The sequence below is a fragment of the Cervus elaphus genome, chromosome 21, assembly GCF_910594005.1.
Source record: "Cervus elaphus chromosome 21, mCerEla1.1, whole genome shotgun sequence".
NCBI classification, from domain to species: Eukaryota; Metazoa; Chordata; class Mammalia; order Artiodactyla; family Cervidae; genus Cervus; species Cervus elaphus.
In genome coordinates, this window is record NC_057835.1 from 43477178 (window position 1) to 43498784 (window position 21607).

Here is a 21607-nt window from a genome sequence, read left to right on the forward strand (position 1 = left end):
CAAAAGTCACCACGCTAACATAACAGAAGAAGCCCTTAATGCGTTCCTTGCTTATGGAATTCCAAAGGTTTTAGAAGCTCTAGGCCAGGAACTGGAGAAAGACCAAATACGTATTTCTTATTATAAACCACTGGACTACATTATTTGGGTTTCCAAGTGGTGCTAGTGGTGAAGAACCCACCTGCCAATGCAAAATGCTTAAGAAATACGAGATCGATCCCTGGGTCAGGAAGATCCCCTGGAGGAGGGCATGGCAAGCCACTCCAGCATTCTTGCCTGGAGAATCCCATGGACAGACAAGCCAGGCAAGCTATGATCCATAGCATCTCAAAGAGTGGGACATGACTGTTGCGACTTAGCATGCATGCACACTGTCCATTTCTACACTTTGGTAAAATGTCTATTAAAATCTTTTGCTCATTTTTAGGTTTATATATATACATTATATAGCCTTGCATATTATATAGTATGAAAGGTAAGGTATTATGAATATATTACATACTATGTTACATATATGTATATATTATGTATAACAATTATATGTAAATAATGCATAGAAAATAATTAAAATTCTTTTTCTGAATTAATGAAATAAAACTAAAGCTTTTGGGGAAGAAAACTGATGACCTAACATATTTAGTTAATGGAAAGCAAAAAAGTGAAAAACAGGTGAGTTTTCAACTCAACAAATATGAAATTACAAAAATTAACATAAGAAAAACTGAAAAGAAACTGTATATATATATATACAGAAATAAAGGAATTATAATAAATAAATTAATAAACAAATGACCTATCTTGGGGGAAAATTAAGAAAATATATGTCATTTTCCAAATCAAACAAGGCAAATTGACATCACACACATATATGACATGCCCACTAATAATAGAAATAATCACAGATATAGGGGATGTTAAATAAGTTATGAGAGACTAATTTTCTCCATTCTATGCCTACGCATTTACAAACTTAAATTATGTGTGTATATATATTTGTGTGTGTATCTTTTTTTTATTTTTATTTTTTTTTAGGAAAATTTAAAATGCCACCACCAATCACAGAACAGACAGATAATCTTGAACTGAGTAACATGAACTACAAAACAGATTTGCCAAAGAGATATACTAAAAACAAACAAACAAACAAAAAAACGGACTGTTTCCCAGAGCAGTTCATTAAAAACCAGTTAATTCTAGAGCTATTTAAAATCCTTTGAAACACAAAAAGAGCTTCCAACTCTTTTTTACCAAGGTGGAAAAGTATTAACACAAAACAGTGATTAAAAAACATAGTCTATCTGCTACATAGTCCCCTACACTTTCAAAAAGATAAAGAAAAATAAAGAGAACTCCAAACTAATCTCACCCATGACACCAATTTACAGAAATATTAAATAAAACCTACCAACTACCCAGAAGCATACTAATTAAGACTGAGACTTATTCCATGTACGTACCTACTCCCTGAACTTGACTCCCTGAACTTGACTGCTCTAGCATCAACATCTGCAACATTACAGCATCTAAACAATAGTTGGTAACATTCGATGCTTTTCCACTTGTGCTCACAGAGTGCCTAATGTCCAAGTAACTCTTAGGTGACTTGAATCATTGTTATTCTTTAGTAAATGACTTCATAGGGAATGATTGATTCTCCATTTCTTCTCTCAAGACTCAGAAATGTCCAAGTGTTCTATTTTCCATTGCATTCTATCCTACATTTCATCTCAGCTTTATTTTGTATTTGTGTGAAGAGGCAGAGGTTTCCCTGGACCAGAATTAATTGTTAGGGCTTTCATTTCTACACTATTTACTTTTGTATGCAACTTATTTAACTAATTAGATATATAGCCTTAAATGCAATATATACATTGATAGTTTTGTGTTCAAAATAAACAAAACACCATGTAATATTTAAATGCAACATTTTTCAAATTTTAAGAAAAAGGCCAATTATTAAGCTAGTACACCTAGAATAGTGATTAACAACTTTCTGCATCTCTCTTTATTCCCCCCTCTCTTATATCAGTCTATTATGTTTATCCATCTGTCTTTCTATAAAGCTATTATCTAACCATTTCCTTGAAATTCCTTAAAGTTCTACTCTCACAGAAGTCCTAAAAAGGCTTTTAGGATAAGCTGTACATTCAGATTCTTTTCTGAGGGCAATAGACATCATCTGATTATCTTACTAATGGAGGTAAATGTCTATCTTGATTGGGAGAAAAATACCACAGCCTTGTATCAAAGTATATCATGGCATAATAAGAAATGAGTATAATGCATGGCTTTTATCTGCATTTTCTCTTCTTACTGAAAGAAGGAATGAGACTAGAATAGGTGCTGCAGAAAGCCATTAAAAATAAGGTTGTTTGCTCTGGGTCTTGCCTGGACTGGCATAAAGACACTGGGATAAGATGGGAGCCAAGGTGTTAGGAAAGCATCTCGTTAAAGATAGGCTGCCCAGAGAGAGCAGAAGGAACACTTCAGCTTGAGAGCAGAGCAGTAGCAAGTCCAGACATACAGGGATTCATACACCTGAAGTCTGGAACAGTCAAACCAGCTTGAGGCCATCTATCGCCATAGTGGTTAGCAGCTGCAGGGGCTGTTTGAACCCTAGATTCCTGGAGAGAGTACAATACCAGAGTGACTACTTCACAGAGCTTCTGACCCTGAGATCCAGTAAGTAAATGTTCATAAAGCAAGGATCAAGAGGTTTGGTTCTCCCTGGGCACTTGGCTCTGAGGGTGAACAGGCATTCATTAGAGAGATAAGGCTCAAGTTTGAGAGATAGGTCTTAAGCATTAGCAAGAGCATATCAGAGGCTTCCTAAAGTAAAATAGCAGGCCACCCACCAGAGTGGAGAAGGCTCGGAGAAGGCACAGCTGTGGCTGTCATAGAAGGATTGGACCAAGGAAAATTTTTATTATAAATGAGACTGTCTCTAAGAAAAGCAAAAAATTTACTGGGTGAGATAGTGTTAAACACTCATCCTTCCTATTAAATATACAATGCAGTTTGCTTTTGACTAAAGATTTGAGTAACATTCTGCTTCTGGTATCTCTAAAGAATAAGTATGCAAATTTTAAATTTTATGTTTTAAAAAATTAAAGAAAAAACTTGAGAGCTAGGAAGGATTGTCAAGATAATATATTCTATCACATACCCACAAAATCCATTTCCAAATGAGAAATGTGACACTCAGGGAGGTTCTCTAACTTGCCTAGAGTCACGAGTGGTAATGAAAGAATTAATAATCATATTGCTGATTCCTAGCACAAACTTAACTTCATTATACAATATAGAATGTAGCTAATAGAAAATAAATTTGCTAAATAAAATTTCTACCTTATTCTACTTTTGAAAACATTAACAAAAACAACTAATGGTTTGCCACTTGCAGGAACACAGGTTTGTTTGTTTTTTTTTTAATAAACAAAAATCCTTATAAATATAACTCATAGGTATTGGCACATTCTATATAGGTGCATAAAAATATATAATGTCACTATACATACACTGGATATATAGAGATATACTATCTAAATATATATCTATCCATCCAGATATACAGACAGATATATATATAGCTTTATATATAAACAAATATATGGAGGTATATATGTATATGTACAGTTTTCACTGAAGATGTAATTTCAACTTGTAATTCCTATCAACTGAAGAGTAGAATGTGTGTATACTTAGTCACTTCAGTGGGTCTGACTGTGATCCTGTGGACTGTATCCCACAGGCTCCTCTCTCCATGGGATTCTGCAGGCAAGAATACTGGAGTGGGTTGCTGTTCCCTTGTCCAGAGGATGTTCCCAAGCCAGGGATCGAACCTGGATGCCCTATACTGCAGGAAGGTTCTTTATTATCTCAGTCACCAGGGAAGCCCTTTTGTTTGTGTTTTGTCACTAAGTTATGTCCGACTCTTTTGTGACCCCATGGACTGTAGCCCACCAGGCTTCTCTGTCCATGAGATTACCCAGGCAAGAATACTGGAGTGGGTTTCCTTGCCTTCCTAGAGGGGATCTTATGGACTCAGAGGTCAAACCAACCTCGCTTTATGTTTCCCGCATTGGCAAGCAAGTTCTCTACCACCAGCACCACCTGGGAAAGGAAGAGAGAAAACGCTGCCTCAGAAGGTGCCGTATTGGCATGTGGATTGTTTTGAGTGAGAGGCAATCAAGATAGAGCAGATTTAAGAAACACTTTTTTGCCTTCACCTTAACTGCCTAACATAATTTAAATAAAGGGTCTGTTCCAGGAAGAAACTATCACCAGAGATAACTATGAAGAGTATGGGTTATATGTGGTAAGCTGGGGGAGCTCAGCAGGGTCTGTTCAAACTCCTCTCTTTGTCCCATTGTCTCTGCTTGGCATGGAAAACACTTGTTTGCCAAACATTTGCTCTTTCCATCTTGCTGTGATTTGTCATCATTTGAGGACCTAGACCCCTACCCTCTCCTTAGTTCAGGATGACATACTTGCTTGTGTGCTCCATATAAGTTTCAATTGCCTGAGTGTCTGAGAACCTCTCATGTCTGTGGGAGGTTCTGGTACACATGAACTTAATTTTGTTTTTCTCCTGTGAATCTGTCTTATGTCAATCTAATTATTAGATGAGTTAAAAAACTATGAAAGTAGAAAAAACTTTTCCTTCCTGACACAACTTAAAAGCTTGAACGTAATACAACAAGCAAACATAGGAAGATTCTGACTGATTGGAAAGAAAATGTGGAGCTGACTAAGGACAATGGGATTTGATGAATGAAAATACAGTGAGGTCCCTGGCTGTCATTTTCACCCTTTAAACAGCCAGGATGAGGCACAGGGGCCTGCAACCTGGAACTATCAAAAGAGGTAGACAAAACCCCTAAGAGAACCCCTAGACCTTCTACTTAGCCAAAGAAGAAGGAAAATGGTACCTTAACAGAGTAGTAAAATTTTTGATGATACCCACTGTACTCTACCTAAATACCAGTGGAAAATTTTTCCTCTCTCCTTTTTTGGTGTTAGGGGAGCTGAGCGCTGAGCCAAAGTTCCACACATTCTCCTCTCATCCATACTGACAATCAGTTCAGTTCAGTTCAGTCACTCAGTCATATCAACTCTTTGCGACCCCATGAATTGCAGCACGCCAGGCCTCCCTGTCCACCCCCAACTCCCAGAGTTTACCCAAACTCCTGCCCATCGAGTCACTGATGCCATCCAGCCACCTCATCCTCTGTCATCCCCTTCTCCTCCTGCCCCCAATCCCTCCCGGCATCAGGGTCTTTTCCAATGAGTCAACTCTTTGCATGAGGTGGCCAAAGTATTGGAGTTTCAGCATCAGTCCTTCCAATGAACACCCAGGACTAGATGGCAACAAATGGTGCTCTGATTATCACATCAGATTGTTCTTGTTTGAGCTAAGCAAAGAGCCAAATTTTGACCCTACCAGGCAGCAAAAATGTGGAGTAAAGCAGTGCTCATTGGTGTTATCCAGCACCCTGGACATCTGCACCAGTATCAGTGAAGCTCAGTGGACTGATGAACCTCCACCCTCACTGTTCTCCATCCTGCTGTCAGCAGTGAGGAAGTACCAAATGGTGTGAGGCAGCACTCACTGACATTCTGCTTTTGCTGATAGGATAGTATTGGTGGAAATCATAAAGTGTTGAGTTTCTACCCTTGTCCACCAGTAATAAGGTAGTACAATGCCATGCTCTGCCCTTTCAAGGGTAGTGTCATTAGAGCCCAGTGGGCATCTGAACCTCCACCTCCACCCCTACCTCTGCCACCACTAAACAGGGTGACTGTTCACTAAAACAGACTAAATTGTGAATCCAGACTCTCACAACATATCCTAGAAGTCCAAAATACAATCCAAATTCACACACCAATCCAAGAACCAGAATAATCACAACTTGTATGATGAAAGATAATCTATAGATGCCAATACTGAGATAATTCAGCTATTAGAATTATATGACAAGTATTTGAAAAAAATAATCATCTACTTGCTACAGTCCATAGGGCTGCAAAAGTTGGATATGACTTTTGCATCGTCTACTTGTTTCATGAACAATTATGAACTCTTTTAATAAGTGAAAAAGTAGAAAAAGTCCATGTCGAGATGCATTATGATCAAACTTTTGAAAACTAAAGACAAAGAAAAAATCCTAAATACAGCTAAATAGAAATGATCCATTTCCCATACAGGAACAATGGTTTGAATGACAGCATATTTCTGATCTGAATCTATGGCTTCAAAAGGAAATGCAATTTGTTTTTCAAAAAAAGAAATATCAACTTCAGATTCTATATATTGCAAAAATATTCTTGAAAAATAAATGCACTCTCAGATGAAGGAAAACTAAGAGAATTTGTCATCAGCCTTTTACCTTTTAAGAATGGTTATAAGAAGTTCTCCAAAGAGAAAGGAAAATAATAACTGTAAACTTTCATTTGGATGTCATAGCTGAATCACATATGGATTTAGCAGCTTAACACAGTTCCAATGGTAGTTTTTTCAGTGAGATTAATTTTCTTTATGTATGTTAAGTACTCAGTTTGTTAGTTGTTCACATAATAGATACTAGGCAAATGATTGTAAGCCTTTGCCAAGCACTAAGCTAGGCAGAGGGAACACAGCGCATGTTAAAATTGCCCACGTTAGAATTTTATACATGCAGAGAACATAAAATTTCATGGGAGAAAATGGCATTGGACACACAATGAGACAGTTTTAAAATTTTACAATTATTTAAGAGCCTATGAAAATGTGTAAGATCAAGGAGATTGTATGTCAGAGGAGCCTTACTTCATCTAGTGGATTGGGTAGGCAGGGTTTTCTGAGAAGTTGTGATTTAAGATATGTAAAAATGAGGGAGATAACAGGATTACTGTTGATAGGAGCAAGGAAGGGTGCAGGAAGAGCATTCAGAATAAAGGGACGCCAGGCAACAGAAACTGATGTGGAAAGAAAGGAGTTTGGGGACATTCTAAGAACTAAAACAAAACCAGCATAACTGAGATTTTAGTGTGTAGCATGGGGAAATGAAATTTTTGAGACAGATGGAGCCTGAAAGACACACAGTTCATTTTAAATTTTAAACTATGTGTATGATCAACATGAAGCTGCAGTTTTTTGTTGTTGTTACTATTTGTTTGTTTTTAATTGAGGTACAGTTGCTTTATGATGTTGTGTTAGTTTCTGATGTACAAGGAAGTGAATCAGCTATGTGCATGCATATACACTCTCACTCCTGGACCTCCCTGCCCCCTACATCCCACCCATCTAGGTCATCAAAGAGCACCATGCTAATCTTCCTGTGCTATACAGTAGGTTTCCACTAGCTATCTCTTTGACACATGGCACATGAATCAGTCCCATTCTCTCAATCCAACACCCCCCCCCCACCCTGTGTCTACATGTCCATTCTCTGCATCTGTATCTCTATTCCTGCCCTGAAAATAGATTCCTCAGTACCATTTTTCTAGATTTCCACTAGAGTCTGTCATACAGAGTGAAATAAGTCAGGAAGAGAAAAACAAATATCATATATTATGCAGCAGTGTTTTGAATGCAAAAGCATTATGATCAAGCCATTGGTTCCTGTTAGTGCTTTTCAAAGCCTCTTCTTTCTTTCAGGAAGCACAGGTGGATGACAGGGTGATTCTTAGTTCTTAGTGATTCCCAAGGATAGCAGTTATCATCAGTTTCCTCTCTTTGTGACAGGGGTAGCTACTGACAACAAATATTCCAAGTGACTTCTATCTTCCTTATCAATTTATTGCCCATTTTCTGGAGAATATTTCAACCAATCATTACTTTTTCAACACCTTTACTACACTTCTTTTTCCAGTATGCTTCTAATTTTCTTAGTTAAATGAAATCAATAAAATTATACTTAGAATAAACCTTGACACATAACTGCAAGAAAATACATTAATTTAAGGTAGTACCTATTGTTTGGGCTTCCCAGGTGGAGACAGTGGTAAAGAGACTGCCTGCCAATGCAGGAGACCTACGAGACACAGGGTTCGATCTCTGGGTTGGAAAGATCCCCTTTAGGAGGGCATGGCAATCCACTCTAGTATTCTTGCCTGGAAATCCCCATGGACAGAGCAGCCTGGCAGGCTACAGTCTGTAGGATCACAAAGAGTTGGACATGACTGAAGGGACTTAGCATGCATGCACACAACTATGGTTTACACAATTTTTTTTCAAAGTCCACCTAAGATGTCCTAGCGGAGAAGGCAATGGCACCCCACTCCAGTACCCTTGCCTGGAAAATCCCATGGACGGAGGAGACTGGTAGGCTGCAGTCCACGGGGTCATGAAGAGTCGGACACGACTGAGCGACTTCACTTTAACTTATCACTTTCATGCATTGGAGAAGGAAATGACAACCCACTCCAGTGTTCTTGCCTGGAGAATCCCAGGGACGGAGGAGCCTGGTGGGCTGCCGTCTATGGGGTCGCACAGAGTCGGACACGACTGAAGCGACTTAACAGCAGCAGCAAGATGTCCTAGAGACTTCTCTGGTGACTCAGATGGTAAAAGCGTCTGCCTACAATGCAGGAGACCTGGGTTCAATCCCTGGGTTGGGAAGATCCCCTGGAGAAGGAAATGGCAACCCACTCCAGTATTTTTGCCTGGAAAATTCCATGGACAGAGGAGCCTGGTAGGCTACAGTCCATGGGGTGGCAAAGAGTTGGACAGGACTGAGGGACTTCCCTTCACTAAGAAGTCCTAGGGAAGCAAGCTTGAATAACACCATTTACTGGTTGTAGTTATGTTTCCATCAGCTCCATGCCCACAAAGCCCCGTCTGGAGAGTAAGAGCAGAAATGTATTTGCTTTCTGAGCTCAAATTGATTGTTATGTACTCTAATCTTTTCAAGTGGTTGCAATGGAAATTTCTCTAGTACTATGTTAATTTATTTAAATGCTTAAAGTTTATTTTTATGTATATCTCCTGATGCTACTTCTCCTCACTTAGCAGTAAAAGGCTCAAGAATACTTCTGTAAAATGAGATTTATGTGGAAAATTCTTAAAGAGATGGGAATGCTAGACACCTGACCTTCCTCTGAGAAATCTGTATGCAGGTCAAGAAGCAACAGTTAGAACTGGACATGGAACAACAGATTGGTTCTAAATAGGAAAAGGAGTACCTCAAGGCTGTATATTGTCACCCTGCTGACTTAACTTATATGCAGAGTTCAGTTCAGTTCAGTTCAGCGCTCAGTCATGTCTGACTCTTTGCGACCCCATGATTCACAGCAGGCCAGGCCTCCCTGTCCATCACCAACTCCCAGAGTTTACTCAAACTCATGTCCATCGAGTCGGTGATGCCATCCAGCCATCTCATCCTCTGTCGTCCCCTTCTCCTACTGCCCCCAATCCCTCCCAGCATCAGGGTCTTTTCCAAGGAGTCAACTCTTCGCATGAGGTGGCCAAAGTATTAGAGTTTCAACTTCAGCATCAGTCTTTCCAATGAACAGCCAGGACTTATCTCCTTCAGGGTGGACTGGTTGGATCTCCTTGCTGTCCAAGGGACTCTCAAGAGTCTTCTCCAACACCATAGTTCAAAAGAATCCATTTTCGGCACTCAGCTTTCTTCACAGTCCAACCATCACATCCATACATGACCACTGGAAAAACCATAGCCTTGACCAGATGGACCTTTGTTGGCAAAGTAATTTCTCTGCTTTTAAATATGCTATCTAGGTTGGTCATAACTTTCCTTCCAAGGAGTAAGCATCTTTTAATTTCATGACTGCAATCACCATCTGCAGTGATTTTGGAGCCCCCAAAAATAAAGTCTGACACTGTTTCCACTGTCTCCCCGTCTATTTCCAATGAGGTGATGGGACCAGATACCATGATCTTAGTTTTCTGAATGTTAAGCTTTAAGCCAACTTTTTCACTCTCCTCTTTCACTTTCATCAAGAGGCTTTTTAGTTCCTCTTCACTCTCTGCCATAAGGGTGGTGTCATCTGCATATCTGAGGTTATTGATATTTCTCCCAACGATCTTCATTCCAGCTTGTGCTTCTTCCAGCCCAACGTTTCTCATGATGCACTCTGCATATAAGTTAAATAAGCAGGGTGACAATATACATCCTTGACGTACTCCTTTTCCTATTTGGAACCAGTCTGTTGTTCCATGTCCAGTTCTAACTGTTGTTTCCTGATCTGCATACAGGTTTCTCAAGAGGCAGGTCAGGTGGTCTGGTATTCCCATCTCCTTCAGAATTTTCCACAGTTTGTTGTGATCCACACAGTCGAAGGCTTTGGCGTAGTTAATAAAGCAGAAATAGATGTTTTTCTGGAACTCTCTTGCTTTTTCGGTGATCCAGTGGATATTGGCAATTTGATCCCTGGTTTCTCTGCCTTTTCTAAAACCAGCTTGAACATCTGGAAGTTCTCGGTTCACGTATTGCTGAAGCCTGGCTTGGAGAATTTTGAGCATTACCTTACTAGCGTGTGAGATGAGTGCAATTGTGCAGTAGTTTGAGCATTCTTTGGGATTGCCTTTCTTAGGAATTGGAATGAAAACTGACCTTTTCCAGTCCTGTGGCCACTGCTGAGTTTTCCAAATTTGCTGGCATATTGAGTGAAGCACTTTCACAGCATCATCTTTCAGGATGTGAAATAGCTCAACTGGAATTCCATCACATCCACTAGCTTTGTTCGTAGTGATGCTTTCTAAGGGCCACTTGACTTCACATTCCAGGATGTCTGGCTCTAGGTGAGTGATCACACCATTGTGATTATCTGGGTCATGAAGATCTTTTTTGTACAGTTCTCCTATGTATTCTTGCCACCTCTTCTTTATATCTTCTGCTTCTGTTAGGTCCATACCATTTCTGTCCTTTATTGAGCCCATTTTTGCATGAAATGTTCCCTTGGTATCTCTGATTTTCTTGAAGAGATCTCTAGTCTTTCCCATTCTGTTGTTTTCGTCTATTTCTTTGCATCGATCGCTGAGGAGGGCTTTCTTATCTCTCCTGGCTATTCTTTGGAACTCTGCATTCAAATGGGAATATATTTCCTTTTTTCCTTTGCTTTTCCCTTCTCTTCATTTTACAGCTATTTGTAATGCCTCCTCAGACAACCATTTTGCCTTTTTGCGTTTCGTTTCCATGCGGATGGTCTTGATCCCTGTCTCCTGTATAATGTCACTAACCTCCGTCCATAGTTCATCAGGCTCTCTGTCTATCAGATCTAGTCCCTTAAATCTATTTCTCACTTCCACTGTATAGTCATAAGGGATTTGATTTAGGTCATATCTGAATGGTCTAGTGGTTATCTCTACTTGCTTCAGTTTAAGTCTGAATTTGGCAATAAGGAGTTCATGATCTGAGCCACAGTCAGCTCCTGGTCTTGTTTTTGCTGACTGTATAGAGCTTCTCCATCTTTGGCTGCAAAGAATATAATCAATCTGATTTTGGTGTTGACCATCTGGTGATGTCCATGTGTAGAGCCTTCACTTGTGTTGTTGGAAGAGGGTGTTTGCTATGACCAGTGTGTTCTATTGGCAAAACTTTATTAGCCTTTGCCCTGCTTCATTCCGTACTCCAAGGCCAAATTTGCCTGTTACTCCAGGTGTTACTTGACTTCCTACTTTTGCATTCCAGTCCCCTGTAATGAAAAGGACATCTTTTTTGGGTGTTTGCTCTAAAAGGTCTTGTAGGTTCATAGAACCATTCAACTTCGGCTTCTTCAGTGTTACTGGTTGGGGCATAGGCTTGGATTATATGCAGAGTACATCATGAGAAATGCTGGGCTGGATGAAGCACAAGCTGGAATCAAGTTGCCGGGAGAAATGTCAATAACCTCAGATATGCAGTTGACACCACCCTTATGGCAGAAAGCGAAGAAGAACTAAAAAGCCTTTTGATGAAAGTGAAAGAGGAGAGTGAAAAAGTTGGCTTAAAACTCAACATTCAGAAAACTAAGATCATGCCATCTGGTCCCATTAGTTCAGTTCAGTTCAGTTCCACAGTCATGTCTGACTCTTGCGACCCCATGAAGGGCAGCACGACAGACCTCCCTGTCCATCACCAACTCCTGCACTTTACCTAAACTCATGTCCATTGAGTCAGTGATGCTGTCCTACCATCTCATCCTCTATTGTCTCCTGCTCCTCCTGCCCTCAATCTTTCCCAGTATCAGGGTCTTTTCAAATGAATCAACTCTTTGCATCAGGTGCCCCAAAATATTGGAGTTTCAGCTTCAACATCAATTGGACATGGCTGAGTGACTGAATTGAACTGAACTGAATTGAAAGAAGACTTCTGCGTGTATCCCATAGTTGTACATGGCAGAGAGGAAAACTCAATAGAAACAATCAAAAAAGTTCATGAACCTCTCTGTGAAACAGCAAGATGTTTATTTTTGCTTGGTTGTAAATAATATTAGTTTATCTCAGAATTCTTCATACAGAAAGTAGGGTAGGTGCATCACTCAAATGTCACCTACCGGCCACAGTTAAAAAGGAGAAGCTAGTTGCTGGCTCCTATTCCTTTGTGGATATTCTGCCCATTTCATACTTTAATCTCATTTCATTGACCCAAATTATTTTCGTTTCAGGATCCCATCACAGCTGTGTTCATATACTTGCATAGAATCTTTTTGCCTCTCTTCCAACCAATATCATGGCCTCTATGTCTTTATATCTGACTTGACAACCAAATTCTGACCTGATGGTTTTATTTGTCTGTACCATGTGTGGTATAAGAGTGGTATAGGAATCTGCCTGCCAGTGATGGAGATGCAGGAGACGAGTGTTCAGTGCTTGGGTTGGGAAGATCCCCTGGAGGAGGAAATGGCCACCCACTCCAGTACCCTTGTCTGGAAAATTCCATGGACAGAGGAGCCTGGCAGGCTGCAGCCCATGGAGTAGCAAAGAGGTGTACATAACTTGGTCACTGAGAACACACACATATATTCCTTAACCTTTTTCCCTCTAGATTAAATCATGTAGGGTTAACGTTTACTTACCAGAGTTATACTGCCAACTCTGAGAAAAAGCGCCAGACTCTTCCATTTGAAAATAAGCAAAAAATAATAATGGTGCATTTTTCTGTTAAAGATAATTATTTTTTATTGAATTATGACTTATTTCTTAACCTAACATCACAGATTGTTTTTAAAAATTCCATACACTTCCCTTGATATATTTATTTTATATTATAAAAATATATCAAGGAGATACTTAAACACATTATGTTGGGAAAATCTTTCAAAAGATACTGATATAAGAAACTAAGGAGAAAGTCACTTTTCAGAAATGAGAGTAAAAAATAGAGTAATTTTTATACATGGTGGCTCTATATTAATTTTTAAACTCTTTAATTCAAATGCACTTTTAATATAAAAGATCACTCTATGATAACATTAACAGACTTGTTATGTGCCTACAGCATCAGAAATGTACCAGATGTATTATTATTTTTCTTTTTTTTTATCTTAACAGCATCTCTATGAAATAAATATTATAGCCTCACTTTAAGGTGAGCAAATTGGGATTCAAAGAGGATTAATGGCTTAATTAAGTTTACATGCTAATAAATAGTGACCCTTTGATGGAAACAAGTCTGATTGGAAACCCTTTTCTAGATTCCAGTTCCATATCATGATATGTTGAATTTGGCTACTTTTAAATTACAATTAAAAAAAAATACCGAGACAGAAATTTCAGTGAGAATCAGTATAGTTCTGATAGTCATATCAGCCAGTTCAGTTCAGTCCCTCAGTCGTGTCCGGCTCTTTGCAACCCCGTGCATGCCAGGCCTCCCTGTCCATCACAAATTCCCGGAGTTTACTCAAACTCATGTCCATCGAGTCGGTGATGCCATCCAACCATTTCATCTTCTGTTGTCCCCTTCTCCTCCTGCCCCCAATCCTTCCCAGCGTCAGGGTCTTTTCCAAAGAATCAACTCTTCACATGAGGTGGCCAAAGTATTGGAGTTTCAGCCTCAGCATCAGCCCTTCCAATGAACACTCAGGACTTATCTCCTTCAGGGTGGACTGGTTGGATCTCCTTGCTGTCCAAGGGACTCTCAAGAGTCTTCTCCAGCACCATAGTTCAAAAGAATCCATTTTCGGCGCTCAGCTTTCTTCACAGTCCAACCATCACATCCATACATGACCACTGGAAAAACCATAGCCTTGACCAGATGGACCTTTGTTGGCAAAGTAATTTCTCTGCTTTTTAATATGCTATCTAGGTTGGTCATAACTTTCCTTCCAAGGAGTAAGCGTCTTTTAATTTCATGACTGCAATCACCATCTGCAGTGATTTTGGAGCCCCAAAAATAAAGTCTGACACTGTTTCCACTGTCTCCCCATCTATTTCCAATGAGGTGATGGGACCAGATACCATGATCTTAGTTTTCTGAATGTTAAGCTTTAAGCCAACTTTTTCACTCTCCTCTTTCACTTTCATCAAGAGGCTTTTTAGTTCCTTTCTACTCTCTGCCATAAGGGTGGTGTCATCTGCATATCTGAGGTTATTGATATTTCTCCCAACGATCTTCATTCCAGCTTGTGCTTCTTCCAGCCCAGCGTTTCTCATGATGCACTCTGCATATAAGTTAAATAAGCAGGGTGACAATATACAGCCTTGACGTACTCCTTTTCCTATTTGGAACCAATCTGTTGTTCCATGTCTCTGTATTTAAATAACAAAGGCCGTTTTTTGAAAACACATGAAGACTATCACTTTGTATCTCTAAACAAGACTGGCTAAGAGATTTTTTTTTTCCCTCAATTTTGCTTTTAAAAGACATGTGTTCTTTGTGATAAATATGATCTTCATGGTTATTTCTCAGAATTAGACATTTATTTTCACAAATTCATTGTATGCTTATGAGAGAATATTATAGATTATAAGTCTAACTACAATTACTCACTACCTATTCATTTTCCAGATTTTGGAAACTATGAGTTATTTATTGCATAATTTTTATTACATAAAATTCCAAATTAGTGAATTTATCAGTTTATATAATGCTGTCTCTTTGTGGATATTATCCTCCCTACCTAGTGATTGTGTGTATAGTTAACAGGTCACTATCACATTTGTTGTTGCTGTTGAAGACTTCAGTTCACTCCAACATGTCTTTGTGAGCAACTTCTATGTGCCAAACCAAAGCAAGGGCTGCTGAATGCAAAACAACACAGTTCCTACCCTCAGTAAAGGCCTCATTCTAGTACACTGGCTCAGATGGTAAAGAATTTGCATTCATTGTGGAAGACCTGGGTTCTGTCCCGGGGTTGGGAAGATCCCCTGGAGGAGGGCATGCAACCCATTCCAGTATTCTTGCCTGGAGAATCCCCATGGACAGAGGAGCTTGGAGTGGGTTACAGTCCATGGGGTCACAAAGAGTCAAGCATGACTGAGCGGCTCAGCACAGCTCAGCACACTGTATAAAGTAGCAATTACAGAAGTTCATTTTTGAATTTCAAAAATGATTAGTCAAGCTCCTAATAATGGAACTGGCTAGAATTAGAATTTTCAGATTTTATTACACATTAAGCAGCAGCAATTTTCAGTTAGGGCCCTTTGTAAAATGAGATTTAGAGGAAATACTGACTCTGCTCTGTACTTACATCACTGGGTACTCTCTGCCTACAGCCTAATATCTATTGATTTTAACTTAGAATCTTCGATGTCTTGCAGTCTAGTATTCCACCACATGATTTTTTTACTAACTGCCTATAGACTACTTTATCTGATTCTACTCTGTGAAACACAATGCCAAGTGCTGTCAGGGTCATATCCCCAGTTTTTCAGGACTCTGAATTATTCTGTTATTCTTAAGCATGTTTCTATCTTTACTTATCTTCTGACCAACATCCCAGTTACAATATGGTCAAACTAAATATTAGTAGCTAATGGTGTTATCTAGCTTTTGATAATGATTGTATTTCTGGTTTCAAGGAAATCCTCCACCACACAAATGGGAAAAATCTAGCCCCATTAACAAAACAAGAAACAGAGAGATTTATTTTCTATTCCTTAGTGGAGATTATAGTTACCATTCAAAATAAGCGCATGGCAGAGCTCAAACCACAATGCCAAAATTTTAGAGAGGACTCATTTAGATACATGATTGATACTGATTTGTGATGTATGTTGGAACAATGTTATCACTCTCAATGTAATATTGTGATTATTAAAATATAAACAGTTTAATTAAAAATCATTTTATTAATCAATTAATGGGTATCAGGAAACTGATCTCTCAAGAAAAATAATAGATTGGTATAGTAGAAAGACAAAGGGGTTTGAAGTTTAGTTTCTAAAATGGAGTGATAATACTTTACAAATTTACAATAAGGGCAAAATAAGAAAGTCATATGAAGCACTTTTATAAAATGCTATCATAGTTTTAACTCAGATAACTATCTGGTAATTAACTGTAAAAATAAGACATCAAATTGACTAATATTGGAATGATTCTTATGAGAGGAGAAATATCTCAATTATACAATACAAGTGTGTAGAAGTCCTACTTTCAGATAGCTTCTTGACTCCCTAAGATGTCTAAACAGTAGATATGAAACTACTTCAGGGCTGAGATTATTGGTTTCACTTTTATATTCCTCAGTTTCTACATTTACATTAGCTGTACTAACAAAGAGGCAGGCTTGTTTACTTTTTCTAAGTAGACCTATAGTAATGTTTAGAGAATATAATGGACAGAATATATCTCGTAACATGCACATTAATTTCTCATTTTAACCACGATTTTTAAATGCAATGAAAACAACGATGTTTAAGAATGTGAGTAGATCACAGAGGAAGAGAAAGCTGAAATGGCTAATATACTTGACCAATATACTTGTATCTGGGGTCACATGTGGGGGAGAAAGCAGTTCTTACCATTGAAAGCTACAAAAGACTTTGCGGTCACTGCATTTGGATGTAATAGGTAACCAACAGAAACACAAAGTGGAACTTGCTCCGTTAGAACAGCAGATAACACAGCTTGAAAGCGACTTTACAGCTGCCAGGAAACTTTGTAGTTAGAAAGATCAGCTACACCCTTGAGATTGTGAGACATGGGGAAGCAGATATCTGTTAAAAAATCACATTGCTATTGATAAGGAGAGGGAACTGGAAATATACTACTTTGTTCATTTTTTCTGAATTATTGAGAAGTATCTATTTTGCCATAAATTTTGTGAATCCACCTTTCTCTTGTTTGTCTCTAAATTCAATATATACCGTAAGTGCTGGTAATAGAAATGCCATCAAGTTTCATTTAGATAGAGATTAAAATGAAATAAAAATGCAGTATTTATTAACTTATGCCTGTAGATGGCTGGAAGATAAATCTGCCAAAACTGTAAGTGTAAATCCTTCCCTATTCGCTTTGTATTTCAGAGGCAAAGCAAACGACACGTTTTTCCTAGTGGGAAAAATGACACGTGTCTGAAGGTGAAATTAACACCATCTATCCAATTCAATTGACTAAGCGCTTATTGTATAGAGAGCTAAATATAGGACTCTGGGCTAGATGCTGACAACATACAGATAGGCAAATAAGGCAAAGTCCTGATCTACAGGGAGCTTATTTCCTGACGGGAGTTCATTGAGTGGGCTACTGTGTGATACACAGGCTACTATTATGTTCATTAAAAAGTATGCAAGTTCACTTTACTAAGTATGCAATTTTTATTATTCATTAAGAGTAGGTTTCCTTTTTTAAAAAATTAGCATGAAAATCAATTATCTGAAATCTAATCAACAGTATGTAATCTCTACATTCCAGAATTTTTCAATTTCTAAATTTTAAACATATATTCATAAAGCATGGATAAATAAGTTCTACTCCCTAGTTCTTTTAAAGTTAGTTTTACTACATAACTTTTATAATGCAGTGTTTTGGGGTTTTTGTTTTTTTAATCTGGATATTTGCACAACCTGCTCAGAATAAAGACATGGAAGAAATGGCCACTGAGAGATCTAGGACTTTGAAATTTCCCATAGAAAACAAACAAAACAATATAATTCTTACATTTGTAACAACTGTTGAAGTGTTTCATTATGCTGAATTATTTAAAGACTATTAGCTATATTAATACCAAATCATTCTTGCATTGAACTTACAATTTAACAGTTGGTTAGGGAAAAGCCATGTAGAATTGAATAGACTAACCCACACGTTTTATTAATAATAACAGAAGTAATGGAACAATGAAATACATATCCATAAGAAGATATCACATGCCATTTACTAAGTTTTGTACACCTGAGAAAATGTTAATATAAATAATTGTTATGTTAAAAATATAGCCAAACATGTCTGCAGGTTTTAAGCTGTCTAATGTAATTCTACATTCTCAGTGAATAATGTTTAACATTTGAACCAAAAACAGTTTGGCACGAATAATTAAAGGCTTAAGTTAAATACATAGACAGTCATTTAAATTTAGATCTGCAATAACATTTACTATTATTCTCCAAGGCTTTGACTGCTTGACAGAAACAAAGTACTCTGGGATTAATTTCAAGAAATGGTGCCAACTGTGCCGCAATTTGCTGTAATTAAGACATGAAAGAACACTAAATATTCAGATTAAAAGAAGCATGATGGAGCATGATAGAAAGTCAAGGTGTGGCAGAGAGCCAAAAAAAAAAAAAAAAAGACACAGCCAGGAATACCATATTGATGGATATGAAAACAGCACCAGTAAAGGTTGGTGAATTTTCTTTTAAGGAAGCACATCATTTTAGTCTTAGATTACTTTTTATACCTTTCTTCACTCAAATTTAAAGCTGAGACCTGGTGTGTTAGAAAGATAATAAAATTGAAAGAGAAAGTGACAAACATTGTGTCCTTCTATTAGTTTAAGTGATGTGGAGAAGTCATTAGGAGGGTATCATAATTATCTTTATGGTGAAGGAATTTCCCTGTGTGTTACATTAGTGTAGTTTGCTTTAGAGCTAAATGAAAAAGCCACATAGGTGTTAACTACAAGAGATTAAATACACTTTCTGTGTTCATTAAACTCCCCTTTACAATTAAAGGGAAAGAATTCATTTTGATCTAACAAGTCTCCCTTTTAATTCCCTAAGAATCATGAGAAATATTATTCTTTAGCCTTGGAACATTTATGTATTAACACTTCATTTAGAATAATGGTGGGTGAATCTTCTCCCCAACTGACTTTTTACTTTTTTTTTCTTTTCCTTTTTTGGAAGTCCCTTTAAGGTTTTGATCCTAGAAAAGAAGTGGATACTTGACCCAGTTGCTAATGAGGGGTTGAATAATCTCTAGTATCCTATAGCTCGAAATAGCAGGATGGCAGTGTAAAAGGTCCATCATAAAAGGCAATACGTAAAAAAAAAAAAAAAAAGACTTGGTAAGAAAGTCAGAAGCTGGTCTCCTGCAAGCACATGAAGCCATCAAAGTCAAAGTGGGTGATGGGGAGGCACCTGGACAGTGTGGTCAAGAGACTGAAAGAAAATCCAGAATCTACAAGGAGGGAAGCCTTAGCAAGATCAATCTTCCTCGTCAGAGCAGGTCTGCAGCAGCCACATGGGGACATGCAGAGTCTGCAGAGAGCAGGGCTTTGTGAGAGAAACCAATGTACCCCAAATTGTGAACTTCACCAGAATGGAAATCTGTTCAGCCTGACAAAAGAGAATTTCCTGTTCCAGGTATATGATTAAGGCTCGAAATAGAAAATGTGGATCTTTTCAGGCTTTGAAGATGCTGCGAAGAGTCAGCATCTTTCGGAGAACCATAAAAATAAAACTGAGTTGTTTCCCTATATAGAAATCTTTGCAGAAAATGTATGATGTCTTTTGAATACAGACTTTTTATCTTAGCTTTTCCCCTTGATGTTGCAAAAATCTTCATTTGGGAATATAAAGCTTGTAATAAAGGGTTTATTATATAGTGCTCTGAAGCAGTTCAAATTGATATTCTGTTTAGAATCTTACTATTCTAACAAAAAAAAAAGGTAGTTGAAGAGACATCAAAGAATTTCATAGGCACTAGTATTTACATAACTTAGATAAGATAGAAATAAGATAATTCATTTCATAGCAAAAATAAGTCATTGGTATTACTTGTAATCTATGACACATAATATTCACACAACATTGAATCTCTATAGTTAAAAGTCTGTAAGTTTGCTAGGTTTTTTTTTTTTTTTTTCCATATAAATGGATAGTATGAAGCTATGAGAATTATTATTGTTATTATTACCTGTGGGCTGTTGTTTGACTAAAGTTTGTGGTGTAATACTTTTATAAACTAGAATATGAATGAAGTCGTTGGGTACATAATAGAGAGTCATCGTCAGCCCCTTAATTTTTCCTTCTACTATTCACAACGTTTCCAAATACGTGTTTCAGGATAAAACCCCCTAGAGGTCTCCTGCAAATTCTTTTTCAATACAACCAGATCATTGCAGATAATTGTATTACACAGTGTATCGATCCAAAATCGTTGTGCACCGGAAACATCTGAAAAAACATGATTATAGCTTTCTGTTTATTGTTCGTACATCATATAAGCAGGCTTTTGTGTGAATCACCTGTAAAAAACGCAAGGTGGAAACATCAGAGAAATTACCTCTTTACAAGAATCTATTGATCACTTTAAATCAAAGAAGTATGTTTGACATAAGATTACCTGCCAGTTTGAACATTAGGTACACTATGTTATAGCCTGGGGCAGTTGTAAGTCTGACAAAGGGATTGTAAATAAAGCATGCAGCTGCGAGTGCCTCTGGCTTGGGATCAACTCCAGCTCAAGTCCAAGGCATAGGTAAACTTAAAATAATTTACCCCTTTTTAACCAGCATATAATGAATTAGAATAGACTCTTAGGAGAACCGTGAGGCATAAATCTCTTAGTCATTTTGAAATGGCAAACTTCATAGAAAATTCACAACATGCACAGTTGATAAAAGGTCTTTTTTGCACATATGCCATAAGTTGACTCTAGTAGTCTAGAAGTCAGTCTATTGGTACAAGTAGGTTCTTCAAACAAGAAACTTCCTGAAACAATGTGATATCTACAATCTTTTGTAGATAGCTTGATTGCTCAAAGTCAGGGTCATCAACCTCTCAATTTCAATATCAGAAAATTCTCCTTAAACTTATCTAAAAAGTTTTGGTGCAGTTTTTTTTTTTTTGGATAAGAAATACATATATTGTGAAAGGTGAAAAAGCTTATAAAATGAAATATCATACTTTATGGAACTACATATACAATGTTAAAAATCTATCACTATAAAAATATTGATTATTTTCACTTGATGACTTGACTATAGTTTTTTATTGGTCAAGATCAAGGAAAGCTAAAGTGCCTTTATATATACTTTAAGCTTGAAGGATTTTTTTTTAAATTTTGAAATCAAGCTTGTAAGTTTTTTATTGGATTTTTTCCCTGCATGCTTTAACATATATTGAAATTATTAAACATTTAGCTCATTTGTTCAGAGAGATTTCGATGTATTTGAAATTTAATAAAGATGAGCTCTGGGTGATGCATTCTTCCTTGTTAAATATTTAGCTGTTTGTGTTAGCTCTCTGGTTTCCTGAGGCACAAATTTAAACTGTTAATATAGAGCAGGTTTAAGC